The 19,829-nt window shown below is 50.9% G+C and overlaps 1 long non-coding RNA gene across 1 annotated transcript in view; it reads left to right on the top strand.

The window, feature by feature from the left end:
• The first annotated feature begins 286 nt into the window (after positions 1–286).
• LOC138489570 (uncharacterized) overlaps positions 287–19,829 on the top strand; it is a 42,202-nt gene continuing 22,659 nt past the window's right edge. Inside the window, exon 1 of the long non-coding RNA XR_011274813.1 lies at positions 287–420. This is a non-coding gene — a long non-coding RNA (uncharacterized lncRNA). The remainder of the gene's footprint in view (positions 421–19,829) is intronic.

The raw sequence follows: 19,829 nt of genomic DNA, 5'->3' as shown, positions 1-19,829 counted from the left end.
GCTTGCTGCGGAGATAGAGAATGCACTCATCAAAGAAAGTTAACAATTAAGTGTTAACTTTCTGTGATGAATGAGGCTCTCTGCTGTCAGTGCTCCAGCCACCTGCCGGGCCCGGCAGGCCGGCGTGGCGCCAGTCAGGAGGCAGCCTGAGCCCAGCTCAGGCAGAGCGCTCTCTCTCTCCAAAACAAATTGTTGTGGGTGTGGGTGGGGGTGGGCCGCGTGAACTGCGAGTGCCGCCTTGCTCCCAGTGGCTCTTTTTTTTACAGTGCAGGATGGGTCTTTGATGGCAGGCACCAAAGCCTGCAAGGGTCAAGAAAAGCAAAGCGCCCAAAATCAAAGAGGAGGCCGGTGTCCTCGGGTTGACGAGTGAAAACTTTGCGAGGGCCCTGAAAGAAAACAAGTACCTGCTTGTGAAGTTCTGTGAGTACCACCACTGCCTACTGCTTAGCGTGTTTTGTTTCGAGTTCACAAGGACAGAGGCTGTACTGAGATACTCCTACAGTGATACGTGAATAGAAAAATCTTCCTGTGCCGTTTTGTAAATGTTAAATTAATATCCTTCAAATGATCACAATACATGTTTCAGATGGCCTAATGTTATCTTGCATTTATTATGAAATCCTAAAGTTGGGAATGCAGACACGGTATTGAACGTATTACAGGGCACGTTTCCTATTGAAATTGTAGTTTTACAATGTTTGGTTCATCTGAAATACAAATGCGGGGATTCTGAAAGTGTATAACATTAATACGCAGTTTGTCGATCGTGAGTAAGAGAAGCCTTTTTCTGCAGTGTCTCCGGTTTCACATGACCTTGCCTTGACGTTAGACAGTAACACCGGGCGACGTATGGTCTCATTTGAGCAATGGCGCTATCTCGCACCTGGCTCTGTTTGCAGGCTATGCTGGAAAGCATTTACCATTTAGCGTCGGCAAGCGGCCACCAGCTCCAAAGTGTTTTCTCGTGGCAACACGTACGTGTAAAGTAAACATAGGTGATAAGCACATGTCTGGGCTGCTATGCAATTATTAACTGCAGAGCACAATTCTAGGTCACAATCAATTGACCTGCCATCAGCGTGCTTATAACTTTAGAGTGCACTTTCACCCGTGCATCAGTGAACGTTAAAGGCACTGATAGGCCTGTTTCCTTTTTACGGCTTAAGACTAGCAGCCCGCTCCTGCTTAACAGAACAGTTTATCTCAGACTGACTGGAAAAAAATAGTTTTGCATGCAGCCTGACAGATCGTGTTATAATCCTTTCACCAGCCCGCCCAAAAGCTTCCTGCCACCTGGAAAAGGAACACTTCCCTTTGAAGTTCGTAAAATAAGCCCAGAATCCAAAGGACAACTTTATTTTTCCCACAGCGTTTGTACAGATGAGCCTTTCTCCGCTTGTTGCACTCTTTAAATTCTTAACTGTCTGACAATGTTTGCGAGCAACGGGTTTGTGTGCATCTTAACTGGTATGTGTTTTTAAAATTTAACTTTTTGTGCAACTTTCATGCAGAGTCCGAGGCGTCAGATTAAATATTCTGAAACATGCTCTGAGAGCATGTTTCAGAATATTTAATGTGATGCCTCGGAAAAATGCTTCGATGAATACAGATGCATGGAATCATTGGCAATCACTAATTACTGCTAATAACTAACACTTTCTTTGGTCATCATTTACTGTGGTGCGTGTCTTTTGTGAACTTTTCTCAAAACATATTGTGTAGTAAAGCCGAGAGTACATACACACTGGTCACTTCACCTGCCCATGGTAAAACATGACTTTTTTTCTGTGGGGAGGGGTTGCAACTGGGGGAAAAGATGAGAGAAAAAGTGTCAGTACTGAAAAGTCAGTTGAGCTGGGAGCAGCCTCGGACTGGCCTGTAGGACAATAGGCCCAGGGCCAACCAAAAACACAAAATGCTGGTGTGGGACCTTTTTTTGGCCAAAGTGGGACCCTTATTGGCCCATGTGGGCCAGTTTGATGAGTTAATTCACACTGCGACTAGTAGTTTTGACCAGTGTTGCTGAATAAATATTCTTTAAAATATACAATTTGCATGTCACTTTATCAAAAAAGCTCCCCCCGGGTACTATTCAAACAGTATCACAAAAGGAATGAAAAGCCATTTGCAAGTGCGGGCCACTTTTTCTTTGGTGCCTGAGACAATTGCATGGCCCAGTCTGACCCCGGTTGATAGCTAGCCTTTGTTGCTGACTGTGGGCAGTTCGGAAGCACCCCACAGTGTCTTTGTCGAGGGCATAGGGGCATTGGTATCCCGAAAGGGGCCAGGGATAGGCGGTGATGTGTAAGTTGGCTGTAGAGGCGCTGTCTGGAGGGAGGGGTCTGATGTTACTCTGTGAGATGCAGTAGTTGTTCTTCGAAGAGTGTGATTGGACGTGAATTGTTGGGGCACACAATTAAAATAGGGTGCCAAGAGCAAAAACCACTGGCACATCCATTACACCAGGGCAACAAATTCATACAAGCCCACAGAACTGTATGCAAAGTAATGTTATTTTATGAGTTGTGTTGTAATGTAACAGACACATGAAGCCTCCATACGTAGCATTTTCTGACCTCTCCCTAAACCTCATTCCGGTTTCCCTACCCACCTCCCCATCTATCCAACCATCGTCACCCCCACCCTCCTTCCCTGCTGGGGTTGCGGAGCCCTGTATAAGCATTGACTTGCAGCAGGTCCCAAAACCGCAGTGGGGGTGGTTGGTTCATGCCACTCCTGTGCCTCGGAGCTGTGGACCTCAATATGTAGCATTTTCTGTAAAAGTCATGAATTGACGTGATTCACGGATGATGGTTTGAGGGCAACTTTTTTTGAGGCGAGGGGTGGGCCACTTTTTCGAGGGGTGGGCCACTTTTTTGAGGCGAGGGGTGGGCCACTTTTTTTTTGTTGTCCGGGCCTATTTCTTGTCCCAGTCCGACCCTGGCAGGGGGTGACTGTTGGTGCTGTGTTCGGAGGACCAAGGAGAACTTGAGCTTCCTCCCAGCTCCTTCCTTTCATTCCCATTATCCTACCATGAGGCTATGCATTTTCTCTGGGGCTTCCTGCCCCTCTGGCCAGCTGATGCCCATGGCCATTCAGGCGTTCACACCAGGGTGTGGCCTTCTTTCCCCTTTTGTCCCTATGTTTCCTGCCCGTGCTTATGTCCCTGCCTCTGCTGACACCCTGCTGATGTCAGCATTAGTGTGCTGCTTGTCAGTGAAGGAGGGGCGCCAAGGCTGCCCCCCCCCATTTCTCCGTTTGGATATTTCTGCAGCCTAAAGTTGTGTGTTGGTGTGTTGCAGTGCCCTGACCCTCAGGATTAATCCCCCGTGCCTGATCGGGCTCCATTGCTGCCCCTTCCCGCGGCACTGGCCAAAATGCCCACGTTGGCATTTGCCCTCAGCCCATTCTCTTTTGGCAGAAAAATGTCCTCCAAGTACAGTTCTCCGAAAGATTGCTACCGCCTAAATGAGGAAAACATCAGTGCGACCAAACCAAAAAAAGGCCACAACGTTATTTCTCCCCAAAACGGGAGTCCAATGTCGCCCCCTTCACCGCACCAGCGCTAGGTTTGCCCCCCTCCAGTCAGGATCCAGGAATCTGAAATGACATAACACTCAGGTGATGACCTGCGCACCAGATCACCCCTGCCACTGAGGTCGCCGCTGGGACTGTAAGAGAAAGCAGCAGCACGCAGGGGGGCGCCAGCGCACCGGCACCCCCTGGGCACTGAGTCCAGATGCCATCATGTTTACCTGCTGTATTTGCACCCTGTAACACTGAATAGCTTCTAGGCGCCAATACTTGATAATTGTGCTATCACCACATAGCGGTCTGACAGCGCACCGCCGTGTATGAAAGGTGGCATATTGCGGCCCTGCCCGGGTGCCCCACGCTCGTACTCTGTGGAAAGGAAGGGGAGGTTTGGGGAGTGGGTGGTGGCTGTTGGGGAAGGAAATGAGACGATAGAATCAGAGAGGACCATCAATTGGGGAGAGCGGGAGGGGATAGGTCCGTTTCTCAAATGTGATAAGAGATTGGAGATAGGGCAGGTTTGTGGAGTGTGTGAGCCTCCACCTCTGGCATGAAAACCCAGCCAGGGTTTGGGCGGGCACATTTCACAATCAACGCCCGCGACTACCGGTTTGGACTGATAGCCTTGCGCTGGTGATCTACCCAAATTGTCTGTAACCAACCAGTTTTGACCTGCACCATATGTAACTAGCGCCTAGATGCCTGAGGGCTTTGTGCGCTGCTATAAATGTATGTATAAATAAATAAATAAACACAGCCCAGCGCATCAGAGGCTCAGGCCTGCAGGGCGGTGCACCCAGCATTTACCACACCCCCCACCTTCCTTCTGACATACACCTCCGCGCGACATGAAGAGGAATTATCACTGAACATGCCCATGTGTCATGTTCTTACAATCAGACGCGATTGAGTGGGTCTTGGGTGCTGCCCGCGGGCTCTCCACCTCCATCTGCACGAGGCCTTCATCACATCGAACAGACTGTTTGCAAAACAAGGGACACCATTTACAAAGACGGGGAAAGTGGTCTCCCCAGATATGATATGATATGGCATTTATAACGCGCCGATACACAAGTGTTTCAAGGCGCGACGAGGCAAGGGAGGGGGGAACAGAGGGGAGGACAGACAATGATCCTACTAGGCCTGGTGACATTGAGATCGCGCACGTGCAGGGGAAGGGGGAAGGGGAAAAGTACAGAGGGGAAGGGGAGGGGGCAGTGCATTACATGGGATCAACGGTAAAAATAAAGACAATAAATAAAAGGTGCGGCCAGCTGGTGGCAAGGGCAAGGGTAAGGGCAGACATCAGGTGGCAAGGGCTGGTAGGGGACTGCAGGGATACAGAAAACAGTACCCAAGTGCGGTGGTTGCCGGGGAAGCAGTGGAGGTGTGCGGCTGGCGCGGGATGGGACCTGGGCCCGAGATCAGAGGGTAGCCAGGTGACAGTGTAGTCTCAGTTACAGCCAGAAGTTCAGCAGGGGAGAGGAGGAGAGAAAGCAGAGGCAAAGAGGAAGGTCTTGAGGTGCTTCCTTCTGGAACCGGAGGTGGCTCTCCTCAAGTTTCAGGGAGGCAGAGAGGCTGTTCCAGAAGGAGGCCCCAGCCAAAGAAAGAGATCTACCACCAACTCGTTGTTTGGAAAAGCGACTGACCCTGAGGGAGTTGGAGGCGCATCAGTGTTGGGGTGCCAGATTGGCTGCATTGCAGGCTGCAAGTCCCCTCTTTGTAACAATTTCCAGTTTTGGGATGTTCGCTCTGAAAGCTCTGACAGTCTGGACATTCAGTTTGTGCCGCCCTTGAACTGGAAACGCCAGCGGAACCCTCCTTATTATTCCTGCCAACCTGCCAACCAGTCAATGGAAGTCACACCCAGCCACCTCCCCACAGAAGATCATCTACTCGTCAGAAAATCTCATAAAACCTGAAAAACCCACTAGATCACAACAGAGAAACCAGCACAGGACCCTCTAAAGAAGGGGCCACCTCGGACCCTGGAAGATGCCAAGACCATCTCCTATAGTTCACTGTCTTTATTAGGGAATTGGCTACAAGAATGGGCAACACTCATATGCCAAGAGCTGGATCCCAGGAGGCCAGGTGGGCAATGGATTCCCTCACTATGGATGTCACTCACTAGGACAATGGATGTCCCTCACTATGGATGTCACCCACTATGACAATGGATGTCCCTCACTATGGATGTCACTCACTATGGATGTCACTCACTAGGACAATGGATGTCCCTCACTATGGATGTCCCTCTCTAAGGATGTCACTCACTATGTATGTCACCCACTATGACAATGGATGCCCCTCACTATGGATGTCACTTACTATGGATGTCACTCACTAGGACAATGGATGTCACTCACTATGGATGTCCCTCTCTAGGGATGTCACTCACTATGACAATGGATGTCCCTCACTATGGATGTCACTCACTATGGATGTCACTCACTAGGACAATGGATGTCCCTTACTATGGATGTCCCTCTCTAGGGATGTCACTCACTATGACAATGGATGTCCCTCACTATGGATGTCACTCACTATGGATTTCACTCACTAGGACAATGGATGTCCCTCACTATGGATGTTCCTCTCTAGGGATGTCACTCACTATGACAATGGATGTCCCTCACTATGGGTGTCACTCACTATGACAATGGATGTCCCTCACTATGGATGTCCCTCTCTAGGGATGTCACTCACTATGACAATGGATGTCCCTCACTATGGATGTCACTCAATATGGATGTCACTCACTAGGACAATGGATGTCCCTCACTATGGATGTCCCTCTCTAGGGATGTCACTCACTATGACAATGGATGTCCCTCACTATGGATGTCACTCACTATGGATGTCACTCACTAGGACAATGGATGTCCCTCACTATGGATGTCCCTCTCTAGGGATGTCACTCACTATGGCAATGGATGTCCCTCACTATGGATGTCGCTCACTATGACAATGAATGTCAACACTAATAAAAATGGGATCTTCCCAAACAAAAAAAAGGTCAGGAAGGTGACCCTTAAAGATGATTGGGTCACTTTCTCTTCAATGACCCACCCCTTACCCAATGATTCGGTCCCGGGATGCTGGTTCCTAGGCCTTCCCACCCTCTAAGGTACATGCCCCAGGTCACACAGTTCAGAAAGTGGTCACTTAAACCCTCATGGCATTGCAGACTTACGGGTGACATGAACCGTTCATCGTGATCTGATCGAGACAAAGGCACTCCGGGGTCCCATGCCACCCGAAACCCTCTGCTGCAAAGTTTCATGAGCAGCAAGGTCAGTGGGTGCTGCCACAGGGAAGCTAGAAATGGGTCTCTGGGGCCTATCCTGGCTTGGGCTTCCACTAGGGTTCTCTTGCCCCACCTCTCACAACAATCTCCATGACCACATCTCATTCTCCCAACCACCATCTGATCCTGCCTAGAACTGGCCGGGCCCACTCTAATGTACCTGTTCTGGTTACCTGCATGTGTTTCCTCTTTCTTCTGGTTCTCTTGTCTCTGCTTCTACCCCTTGGGATGTGGCCCCCTGGTCTGCTCTGGTCTCTTTGCCCATTGCTGCAACTGCTTAGCCACCTCATATTGTGGACATGACCTTCTCTGGGGGAATCCTCCTGCCCCCTGAGGTTTCACCACTAACCTCTTTTGTGGCACCTTCACTGCCATGTAAACCCAATGGCATGTCTTCATCCAGCTCCATATCACTCTCTGCCCTGGATGTTGCCTTCTCTGTGTCACTTCCACCCCCTGGGCTCTATTGTGGGCTCTTCTTTCTCCATGGATGTAACCACCTGCATTCCACGCTGGCTCCTACCACATCTTGTTGACTTCCACTGCCGTGTCCTGAGGCTTCCACTGCTGTGTCCTGAGGTTATCCCTCCACCTGCTGACTTCCACTGCCATGTCCTGAGGATATCCCTCCACCTGCTGGCTTCCACTGCCATGTCCTGAGGATATTCCTCCACCTGCTGGCTTCCACTGCCATGTCCTGAGGTTATCCCTCCACCTGCTGACCTCCACTGCCTTGTCCTGAGGATATCCCTCCACCTGCTGACCTCCACTGCCTTGTCCTGAGGTCATGCCTCCACCTGCTAGCTTCCACTGTCGTGCTATGAGGTTATTCCTCCACCTGCTGACTTCCACTGCCATGTCCTGATGTTATCCCTCCACCTGCTGACTTCCACTGCTATGTCAGCATGTTATCCTTCCACCTGCTGGCCTCCACTGCCATGTCAGCAGGTTATCCCTCCACCTCATGACTTCCACTGCCATGTCAGCAAGTTATCCCTCCACCTGCTGGCTTCCACTGCCGTGTCCTCAGGTTATCCTTCCACCTGCTGACTTCCACTGCCATGTCCGCAGGTTACCCCTCCACCTGCTGACTTCCACTGCCATGTCCTGAGGTTATCCCTCCACCTGCTGACTTCCACTGCGGTGTCCTGAAGTTATCGCACCACCTGCTGACTTCCACTGCGATGTCAGGTTATCCCTCCACCTGCTGACTTCCACTGCCATGTCCAGAGGTTATCCCTCCACCTGCAGACTTCCACTGCCGTTTTCTGAGGTTATCCCCCCACCTGTCTGCTTCCTCTGCCGTGTCCTAAAGTTATCCCACCACCTGTTGACTTCCACTGCGGTGTCAGGTCATCCCTCCACCTGCTGACTTCCACTGCCGTGTCCTGAGGTTATCCCTCCACCTGCTGACTTCCACTGCCGGATCCTGAGGTTATCCCTCCACCTGCTGACTTCCACTGCTGTATCCTATGGTTATCCCCCCACCTGCTGACTTCCACTTCTGTTTCCTGAGGATATCCCTCCACCTGCTGACTTCCACTGCTGTATCCTATGGTTATCCCTTCACCTGCTCATTTCTACTGCCATTTCAGCAGGTTATCCCTCCACCTGCTGACTTCCACTGCCGTGTCCTGAGGTTATCCCTCCACCTGCTGACTTCAGCTGCCGCTTCCTGAGGTTATCCCTCCACCTGCTGACTTCCACTGCCGTGTCCTGAGGTTATCCCTCCACCTGCTCATTTCCACTGCCATTTCAGCAGGTTATCCCTCCACCTGCTGACTTCCACTGCCGTGTCCTGAGGTTATCCCTCCACCTGCTGACTTCAGCTGCCGCTTCCTGAGGTTATCCCTCCATCTGCTGACTTCCACTGCCGTGTCCAGAGGTTATCCCTCCACCTGCTCATTTCCACTGCCATTTCAGCAGGTTATCCCTCCACCTGCTGACTTCCACTGCCGCTTCCTGAGGTTATCCCTCCACCTGCTGACTTCCACTGCCGTGTCCTGAGGTTATCCCTCCACCTGCTGACTTCCACTGCCGTATCCTATGGTTGTCCCTCCACCTGCTGACTTCCACTGCCGTATCCTATGGTTGTCCCTCCACCTGCTGACTTCCACTGCCATGTCCTGAGGTTATCCCTCCACCTGCTGACTTCCACTGCCGTATCCTATGGTTGTCCCTCCACCTGCTGACTTCCACTGCCGTATCCTATGGTTGTCCCTCCACCTGCTGACTTCCACTGCCTTGTCTTATGGTTATCCCTCCACCTGCTGACTTCCACTGCCGTTTCCTGAGGATATCCCTCCACCTGCTGACTTCCACTGCCGTGTCCTGAGGTTATCCCCCCACCTGCTGACTTCCACTTCCGTTTCCTGAAGATATCCCTCCACCTGCTGACTTCCACTGCCGTGTCCTGAGGTTATCCCTCCACCTGCTGACTTCCACTGCCGTGTCCTGAGGTCACCCCTCCACCTGCTGACTTCCACTGCCGTGTCCTGAGGTTATCCCTCCACCTGCTGACTTCCACTGCCGTGTCCTGAGGTTATCCCTCCACCTGCTGACTTCCACTGCCGTATCCTATGGTTGTCCCTCCACCTGCTGACTTCCACTGCCGTATCCTATGGTTGTCCCTCCACCTGCTGACTTCCACTGCCGTGTCCTGAGGTTATCCCTCCACCTGCTGACTTCCACTGCCGTATCCTATGATTGTCCCTCCACCTGCTGACTTCCACTTCCGTATCCTATGGTTGTCCCTCCACCTGCTGACTTCCACTGCCGTGTCCTGAGGTTATCCCTCCACCTGCTGACTTCCACTGCCGAATCCTATGGTTGTCCCTCCACCTGCTGACTTCCACTGCCGTATCCTATGGTTGTCCCTCCACCTGCTGACTTCCACTGCCATATCCTATGGTTGTCCCTCCACCTGCTGACTTCCACTGCCGTGTCCTAAGGTTATCCCTCCACCTGCTGACTTCCACTGCCGTATCCTGAGGTTATCCCTCCACCTGCTGACTTCCACTGCCATGTCCTGAGGTCACCCCTCCACCTGCTGACTTCCACTGCCATGTCCTGAGGTCACCCCTCCACCTGCTGACTTCCACTGCTGTATCCTATGGTTGTCCCTCCACCTGCTGACTTCCACTTCTGTATCCTATGGTTGTCCCTCCACCTGCTGACTTCCACTGCCGTGTCCTGAGGTTATCCCTCCACCTGCTGACCTCCACTTCCTTGTCCTGAGGATATCCCTCCACCTGCTGACCTCCACTGCCTTGTCCTGAGGTCATGCCTCCACCTGCTAGCTTCCACTGTCGTGCTATGAGGTTATTCCTCCACCTGCTGACTTCCACTGCCATGCCCTGATGTTATCCCTCCACCTGCTGACTTCCATTGCCATGTCCTGATGTTATCCCTCCACCTGCTGACTTCCACTGCCATGTCAGCATGTTATCCTTCCACCTGCTGGCCTCCACTGCCATGTCAGCAGGTTATCCCTCCACCTCATGACTTCCACTGCCATGTCAGCAAGTTATCCCTCCACCTGCTGGCTTCCACTGCCGTGTCCTGAGGTTATCCTTCCACCTGCTGACTTCCACTGCCATGTCCGCAGGTTACCCCTCCACCTGCTGACTTCCACTGCGGTGTCCTGAAGTTATCGCACCACCTGCTGACTTCCACTGCCGTGTCCTGAGGTTATCCTTCCACCTGCTGACTTCCACTGCGATGTCAGGTTATCCCTCCACCTGCTGACTTCCACTGCCGTTTTCTGAGGTTATCCCCCCACCTGCCTGCTTCCTCTGCCGTGTCCTAAAGTTATCCCAACACCTGCTGACTTCCACTGCGGTGTCAGGTCATCCCTCCACCTGCTGACTTCCACTGCCGTGTCCTGAGGTTATCCCTCCACCTGCTGACTTCCACTGCTGGGTCCTGAGGTTATCCCTCCACCTGCTGACTTCCACTGCCGTGTCCGGAGGTTATCCCTCCACCTGCTGACTTCCACTGCTGTATCCTATGGTTATCCCCCCACCTGCTGACTTCCACTTCTGTTTCCTGAGGATATCCCTCCACCTGATGACTTCCACTGCCATGTCCTGAGGTTGTTCCTCCACCTGCTGACTTCCACTGCTGTATCCTATGGTTATCCCTCCACCTGCTCATTTCTACTGCCATTTCAGCAGGTTATCCCTCCACCTGCTGACTTCCACTGCCGTGTCCTGAGGTTATCCCTCCACCTGCTGACTTCAGCTGCCGCTTCCTGAGGTTATCCCTCCACCTGCTGACTTCCACTGCCGTGTCCTGAGGTTATCCCTCCACCTGCTCATTTCCACTGCCATTTCAGCAGGTTATCCCTCCACCTGCTGACTTCCACTGCCGTGTCCTGAGGTTATCCCTCCACCTGCTGACTTCAGCTGCCGCTTCCTGAGGTTATCCCTCCACCTGCTGAATTCTACTGCCGTGTCCTGGGGTTATCCCTCCACCTGCTCATTTCCACTGCCATTTCAGCAGGTTATCCCTCCACCTGCTGACTTCCACTGCCGCTTCCTGAGGTTATCCCTCCACCTGCTGACTTCCACTGCCGCTTCCTGAGGTTATCCCTCCACCTGCTGACTTCCACTGCCGTGTCCTGAGGTTATCCCTCCACCTGCTGACTTCCACTGCCGTATCCTATGGTTGTCCCTCCACCTGCTGACTTCCACTGCCGTATCCTATGGTTGTCCCTCCACCTGCTGACTTCCACTGCCGTGTCCTGAGGTTATCCCTCCACCTGCTGACTTCCACTGCCGTATCCTATGGTTGTCCCTCCACCTGCTGACTTCCACTGCCGTATCCTATGGTTGTCCCTCCACCTGCTGACTTCCACTGCCTTGTCCTATGGTTATCCCTCCACCTGCTGACTTCCACTGCCGTTTCCTGAGGATATCCCTCCACCTGCTGACTTCCACTGCCGTGTCCTGAGGTTATCCCCCCACCTGCTGACTTCCACTTCCGTTTCCTGAGGATATCCCTCCACCTGCTGACTTCCACTGCCGTGTCCTGAGGTTATCCCACAACCTGCTGACTTCCACTGCCGTGTCCTGAGGTCACCCCTCCACCTGCTGACTTCCACTGCCGTGTCCTGAGGTTATCCCTCCACCTGCTGACTTCCACTGCCATGTCCTGAGGTTATCCCTCCACCTGCTGACTTCCACTGCCGCATCCTATGGTTGTCCCTCCACCTGCTGACTTCCACTGCTGTATCCTTTGGTTGTCCCTCCACCTGCTGACTTCCACTGGCGTGTCCTGAGGTTATCCCTCCACCTGCTGACTTCCACTGCCGTATCCTATGGTTGTCCCTCCACCTGCTGACTTCCACTTCTGTATCCTATGGTTGTCCCTCCACCTGCTGACTTCCACTGCCGTGTCCTGAGGTTATCCCTCCACCTGCTGACTTCCACTACCGTATCCTATGGTTGTCCCTCCACCTGCTGACTTCCACTGCCGTATCCTATGGTTGTCCCTCCACCTGCTGACTTCCACTGCCGTATCCTATGGTTGTCCCTCCACCTGCTGACTTCCACTGCCGTATCCTATGGTTGTCCCTCCACCTGCTGACTTCCACTTCTGTATCCTATGGTTGTCCCTCCACCTGCTGACTTCCACTGCCGCATCCTATGGTTGTCCCTCCACCTGCTGACTTCCACTGCTGTATCCTATGGTTGTCCCTCCACCTGCTGACTTCCACTGCCGTGTCCTGAGGTTATCCCTCCACCTGCTGACTTCCACTGCCGTATCCTATGGTTGTCCCTCCACCTGCTGACTTCCACTTCCGTTTCCTGAGGATATCCCTCCACCTGCTGACTTCCACTGCCGTGTCCTGAGGTTATCCCTCCACCTGCTGACTTCCATTGCCATTTCAGCAGGTTATCCCTCCACCTGCTGACTTCCACTTCCGTGTCCTGAGGTCACCCCTCCACCTGCTGACTTCCACTGCCGTGTCCTGAGGTTATCCCTCCACCTGTAACTGTCCTCCTTCTAATGTTATCACCTCCTCTATTTCCCACTTAGCTCCCACCACCTTCTCCGGCTCTCTCTTAACATTTGCTGATACCACCTCCTCCTATGCTACCACTCCCTCCTGTCCACTCTCACTCTCTAATGTCACCACCTGCTCTTTGACCTTGTTATCTTTCATACCTCTTCCTGCTCTTCACTGCTGCCACCTCTCCATTCTCCTCCATCTCACCAGTCTCTGCTTCTTACGCTGGTCTCCGGTCCCAAGTCTTTTCCCAACATAAGCATCTTCCTGCTGCAGCCTACACTAAGCAACTGAGGAGGGGTGCTTTTATACTGTATTCCCACCTCCCCCTCTGTGTGTTCTTCAGCAGTGTATTGTAATTTAATGATGTAATTTGATGAGTGCTGGGATTAGCTGTCCCCTCTAAGTGCACCTGATGTTGCTTTGGGCTCAAGGGGCTGGACCAAGCCTGTAATTGACCTGTCCACCATCTTGGTTCTCAATCTTTCTTCCCTGGCTCGTACGGATGCTTTTAAACTGTTCTGAGCTCTTCAAGGTTTTCAGTGCATCATTTCAAAGCTGGAAACTGCACTGGGTAAGTCTTTAGGGTAACCAGAGGACCCAATGCTAGAGACGCCTGCTCCCCACTCGTGCACTTTCACTTACCACATCATTGTTTTTTTAGCATCAGTTTTGCGTTACCTTAATTGGAGGAGGCGCGGCATGCCATGGAGTCATCTGCTACCCGGCATGCATCGCACCCAGACTGAGCAGTCTTTGCTTTGTTTTCCCAAGAGTGCACGTGCCATGCACTGCCTGCCGTCGTGTACGTGGACGACACTGGCGGGGATCCCCCAGGATTACAACATCGCACAGCCTGCGGCCAGAGTGAGACTGCCTGGGCACCGAGAGTGCGTGTCTTGGTGGGCAGCGCATGTGCTGGTGTTCGGGGTGCTCTGCCAGGACTGTGAAGGGGCTTCCATTTTCCACAGACCCTGTGGCGGCATTGCCCCAATCTGTGAGCGATTAGAAATGGAATTACAGGTTTCAGAACAAAGTTTGGGCTTTGTCTCAACACATCTGTATGACACATTGGGCCTCATTCTGAGTATGGAGGTAGCCATGCTGCTTTTAGCGGCATGGCTACCCCCATACCGGGTACTGGGTCTGGGTTCCAGGAATGAGGAATTACCGGGCCATTCCGACCTTGGAGGGCCCGGAAATTCCCTTTCCTGGGACCCGGACCCGCTACATCCCCATTCCCATTTCAGCCCCCATAGGGCTCAATGGGAATGGGGAGGATGCAACCAACAGGCCCGTTAATGACGGGCCCGTTGTTAACATCCTGGTCTGCTCGCGGGTCTCGCTAAGGATGCCTGGTTTTACCAGACGTCCTTAGCGGGACCCGCGAGCAGACCTCGTGATGAGGTGGTAGAGGGTTAACGGCGTCGGCAGCTCTACCGGCGCTGTTAACCCTCTACCGCCTGGGTCGTAATGAGGCCCATTCACTTTTAGAGCAGAATTCAAACATTTTATGAGGAAGATTGATTTGAAAGAATTTTTTGCTGCCTCTGACTTTGTTGAGGAAACAATTCTTACTAATCTGAAAATTCCTTCTACTTTTCAAGTTTCTGTAACAGCTAGAAGCCCTGAAGGCCTGAAGCTCTGCAACCCTGAAGCCCTGAAGCCCTGAGACCATGAAGCCCTGAGGCCCTGAAGCCCTGAAGCCCTGAGGCCCTGAGGCCCCGAAGCCCTGAAGCCCTGAGGCCCTGAAGCCCTGAAGCACTGAAGCCCTGAAGCCCTGAAGCCCTGAGACCCTGAAGCTCTGAGACCCTGAGGCCCGAAGCCCTGAAGCCCTGAGGCCCTGAGGCCCTGAAGCCTTGCAGCCCTGAAGCTCTGCAGCCCTGAAGCCTTGCAGCCCTGAAGCCCTGAGGCCCTGAGGCCCTGAAGCCCTGAGGCCCTGAAGCCCTGAAGCCCTGAGGCCCTGAGGCCCTGAGGCCCTGAGGCCCTGAAGCCCTGAAGCCCTGGGGCCCTGAGGCCCTGAAGCCCTGAAGCCCTGAGGCCCTGATGCCCTGAAGCCTTGCAGCCCTGAAGCTCTGCAGCCCTGATGCCTTGCAGCCCTGAAGCTCTGCAGCCCTGAAGCTCTGCAGCCCTGAAGCCTTGCAGCCCTGAAGCTCTGCAGCCCTGAAGCCTTGCAGCCCTGAAGCTCTGCAGCCCTGAAGCCTTGCAGCCCTGAAGCCTTGCAGCCCTGAAGCTCTGCAGCCCTGAAGCTCTGCAGCCCTGAAGCCTTGCAGCCCTGAAGCCTTGCAGCCCTGAAGCTCTGCAGCCCTGGAGCCCTGAAGCCCTGCGGCCCTGAAGCCCTCAAGCCCTGTGGCCCTGAAGCCCCGTGGCTCTGAAGCCCTGAAGCCCTGTAGCCCTGAAGCCCTGAAACTCTGAAGCCATAAAGCCCTGAAGCCCTGAAGCCCTGAAGCCCTGAGGCCCTGAAGCCCTGAACCCCTGAGGCCCTGAGGCCCTGAAACGCTGAAGCCCTGACGCTCTGCAGCCCTGAAGCCCTGAAGCTCTGGAGCCATGAAGCCCTGAAACTCTGAAGCCATGAAGCCCTGAAACTCTGCAGCCCTGAAGCCCTGAAGCCCTGAGTCCTTGAAGCCCTGAGGTCATGAAGCCCTGAAGCCCTGTGGCTGTGAAGCCCTGAAGCCCTGAAGCTTTAAGGCGGTGAGGCCCTGAGGCCCTGAAGCCCTGAAGCTCTGAAGCCCTGAGGCCCTGAAGCTCTAAGGTGGTGAGGCCCTGAAGCCCTGAGTCCTTGAAGCCCTGAGGCCATGAAGCCCTGAAGCCCTGTGGCCCTGAAGCCCTGTGGCCCTGAAGCCCTCAGGCCCCGAGGCCCTGAAGCCCTGAGGCCCTGAGTCCCTGAAGCCCTGAGACCATGAAGCCCTGAAGCCCTGAGGCCGTGAAGCCCTGAAGCTCTGAGGCTATGAAGCCCTGAAGACCTGAATCCTGAGGCCCTGAATCCTGAGGCCCTGAAGCCCTGAGGCCCTGAGGCCCTGAAGCCCTGAGGCCCTGAGTCCCTGAAGCCCTGAGACCATGAAGCCCTGATGCCGTGAAGCCCTGAGGCCCTGAAGCCCCAAGGCCCTGAAGCCATGAAGCCCTAGTATTTGAGAGCAGAATTCTTAAAGACCTTGAGGCTTTAGAACTGTCCTCTCACAACAACATTTAGTACATTTTAACTTCTGATGAACAAAAAGCGATTACAAAATTACCCTGCAATCAAGAACTTATCATTAAACAAGCAGAGAAAGGGAGAGCTATTGTCTTGCAAGATCGCATCAAATATCAGGAAGAGTATCGAAGGCAACTCAGTGACAGATTAAGTTGTTTACCCCTTACATATGACCCTATATGTGCAATTCTCACAGAGATTAAACATTTTGTGCAGTTGGGAGTAGATGAAGGAAGACTCTCAGAACAAGAATCTAGCTATTTTACACAACCACCAGTACGCACAGCAGTATTTTACACTGTGCCCAAGTTTCATTAACAAGGCCCTTATCCACCGGGGAGACCTATAGTCTCAGGGATAGGGTTGGTCCTTGAACCCCTCTCCCAGTTTCTAGACTTTTTTCTCAGTGAACATATTTCACAGCTGCCTCGTACATCGGAGATGCCCCCCATGTGATCAATCTTGTAGAGGGTTCAATGTCCGATTAACCGTCTCAACTTCTAATAACATGTGATATTGAATCACTGTACACTTCAATCCGGCAGAATGAATCTATAGTTCTAGTTACCCGACATCTAGAGAGATACCATTCAGAACTAGATGAAGACATTAGGGCCTTTATCACCCGGTGTACAGAGATTTTCCTCGCTAAAAATTACTTTGCGTTTGATAACAATCGATACGAACGAATGAGAGAGACAGCTATGGGGTCTTCTGTAGCCCCCAGCATAGCCAACCTCTATGTGGAAGATTTTGAACAGAAATGTATCTATGATGAATCAATCCAATTAAAGAACATCTGTTGTTATGGAAGAGATACATTGATGATGTGCTTATCATGTGGGAAGGTACACTCACATTAACTTGCGCAATGAACCCTACATCAGTGACCTTTCTTGATGTTAATATTTATTCAGAAGAGCATGTCTTAAAAATATCTCCCCACACAAAACCTACTACAAGAAATTCACTACTCAGTTATGATAGTTTTCATCCTCGTAGCCTTAGGGATAACCTTCCGTATGGCCAATGTTTGCAGCTACACCGCAACAGTAAAGAGAGAGCAGGATATCAAGGACATGCCATGACTTTAGCCAACACATTGTCACAGTGGAATTACCCCAAGAAGCTTATACGACAAAGTATGAAGCGTGCCTCTAACAACAACAGAGAAGCTATTTTAGAACCACATTCAAATGAGATTAAATCAAAAGAGGACAGTCTAGTCTGAGTCAACACCTATAGTGATAAGTCCTATTAAATTAAGGGAATATTTCTCAAACATTGGAAATTGGTAGTACATGGTCCTTTTAAATGAGTACGGGCATTGTTTGTGTTTAAACGCAGTAAAAACTTGAAAGACAAATTGGTGCAATCTGTCTTTAGACAACCAACACATTCCACCCTAAATTTGACCCGAATGTGGGGATTAGCCACTCCGTCTGGGCATGTCACATGCGGTAGCTGCTCCATGTGCCCACAAACTAAATCTAGCACTAGATTTCTTTTAGGTCTAAGAAAACCTTGGCAACAAAAACATCTTACATATTGCAACACAAGTAAAATAATCTATGCAATAGTGTGCCCGTGCAATTTATTATGCATAGGCATGTCTATTCGCAAGGTCAAAACGAGGATGTGTGAACATATAGGCTGCATTAAGAATAAAAACATTGCCGCTAAGTTGGCTTCACATTTTTTGGAAGAGAATCGCAAAGAGACAGATTGCACATGGACAGTTCTAGTGCCTAACCTCAAAGGCAAACATGTAGAACATCGTCTTTTTAAATTGTAACAGAGACAGATCTATTTGACAAAATCGCATGTCAAAGGGTTGAATGAGATCATACACTCCTAGGTTCATTCATTGCACTTACATACCGTTTTGGTATTTACTGTTTCATTCTATTTGGTTATATCACTCATTATTATTCGGGACCTTTACAATCTCCCCTTCCATGTTCACCTATAGCACTTTGTGATTCATTTCAAAATGGCGCTTATTTGTCCAACTCCAAATGAAGGATTTTTATGGCTGGCGCCGCCTTGACAGAGTTTCTTCACTAATGACCCATACTATACAGTAACATGTCTGTTACCAGTATATTAAGTGCGTTTTTTTCATTGATATTCCAATACAAACATTTCACTGTATTTATAGCGATGTATATGTAGAGGAGCAGCTGAAGGCCTCTGCAGGAAGTCCCGCCCCCCTACTGCCCGTATGTTGGAAGACTGAAACTGCACCATGCCTGACACCAGCAGTTGTGACCATACTGCAACAAGTGTTCGAAAAAAGGTATCTGTTAAGAAAGCCATACCAGATGAATGCCGAAGAGATGACAATCTCTTGAAATAGGTTACCAACGGAATATGGAAATGAGAGAAAGAGAATCTGGTGACGTCACAAGAAGTGAGAGTGATGCACTAACAAGATAAGAAGAAGATGTATGGACGATATAGAAACTGATGATGAAACAAGGAATCAAGTGACCGTTCCTATGCAGAAAAGAAGATTGCATGTGTGCATGATGCACTGAAGAAAATGCAAGCCGTTCAATGAATGTACAGACAGAGCAACATAAGTAGACTAAGTGATCATAGAAGCTATCTATACGTAGTGAAAAGATTGCAGGCAAAGCCGCCATTGTATAGTGTCTGGACATCAGTGTCACGCATTTTAGTAAGTTCAAACCCACGCAGAAAGAACGATCGAGAGCTGTGTGTCACAGCAAATCATTTTCTGGAGATCGCAGACTTGAAGGGTGAAGCTCTTTGGCCTGGTATCAAATTTGGAGCAAGCAAAGGCCGGTTATCTATCCTTGAAGAACAGAAACTATGATACACTGAATCATCCTGTGCTAAGGTGCAAAGAACAAACATTATGAGTGCCAAGTTTATTAATTCAAGACAATTAAATGCTGCAAAATGAACTGAATTGCAGTGTCCTGTCCAGGGATGGAAATAGGAGTTGGCCATGCAGACCAGAACTGTGATAAGCGTGTGCCTGTATATATTCCCAGAGGTGAGAATACATTGCAAGGCCAAAATCAAAGGAAAGTCTTCATGGCAGTAGGCATGGTCAATGAGAGATGTTGGGCTAATTGGGTGGGAAAGCAAAGTCATGTCCAACTCGCGGCACCTGTGAGACCGTGCTGCAAATCTGCCTATCTACCATTGGCCTACCCCTAGTGGGTGACCATGCATCAATCTTAGACAAATTCCTAGGGTGTGTGGATCACTATGCCCCCCCCTGCTTTTGTATCTCAGGGCCTTTGTGCACTGTGTTACTCCTAGATTACTATGCTATGGACACACAAACATAACCTATTACCATAACCATAAGAATAGACACAAAACGAAATAACATGCACACCAAACACTAAGAAATGACACAAGAAATACTCAAATGAAAACACACAAGTCAGTTAGCAATTATAATACAATGAAATACATGTATTTATGCACAGCAAGGCATGATGCAAACAATACTATAATGCAAATGAAAATCTCGAATTTGCACCTTTTATACTTTTGGTGCAAATCTACCATGCAGTGTAATGACTGTAAGCCTTACACGCTTCTAATGCAAGCCTGTGATTAGCTGGATCTATAATGTCTAATGCAATATACATATGGCAAGTGTCAGCATTCCTCTCCAAACCACACTATTCCTCACTCTCTCTCTCTAAGACAATCCCTCTCTGATTTCCCCTTCCCCAAACCCAAAGCTCTGTGTGAGTGTCTGCCCTAATCAATCAGTTTAGGCCATAAACCAT

The sequence above is a fragment of the Ambystoma mexicanum genome, chromosome 9 (assembly GCF_040938575.1).
Source record: "Ambystoma mexicanum isolate Mex_15411 chromosome 9, UKY_AmexF1_1, whole genome shotgun sequence".
Taxonomy (NCBI): Eukaryota; Metazoa; Chordata; class Amphibia; order Caudata; family Ambystomatidae; genus Ambystoma; species Ambystoma mexicanum.
The sequence above is the reverse complement of the archived record's forward strand: the minus strand, read 5'-3'. Positions and strand labels throughout refer to the sequence as shown.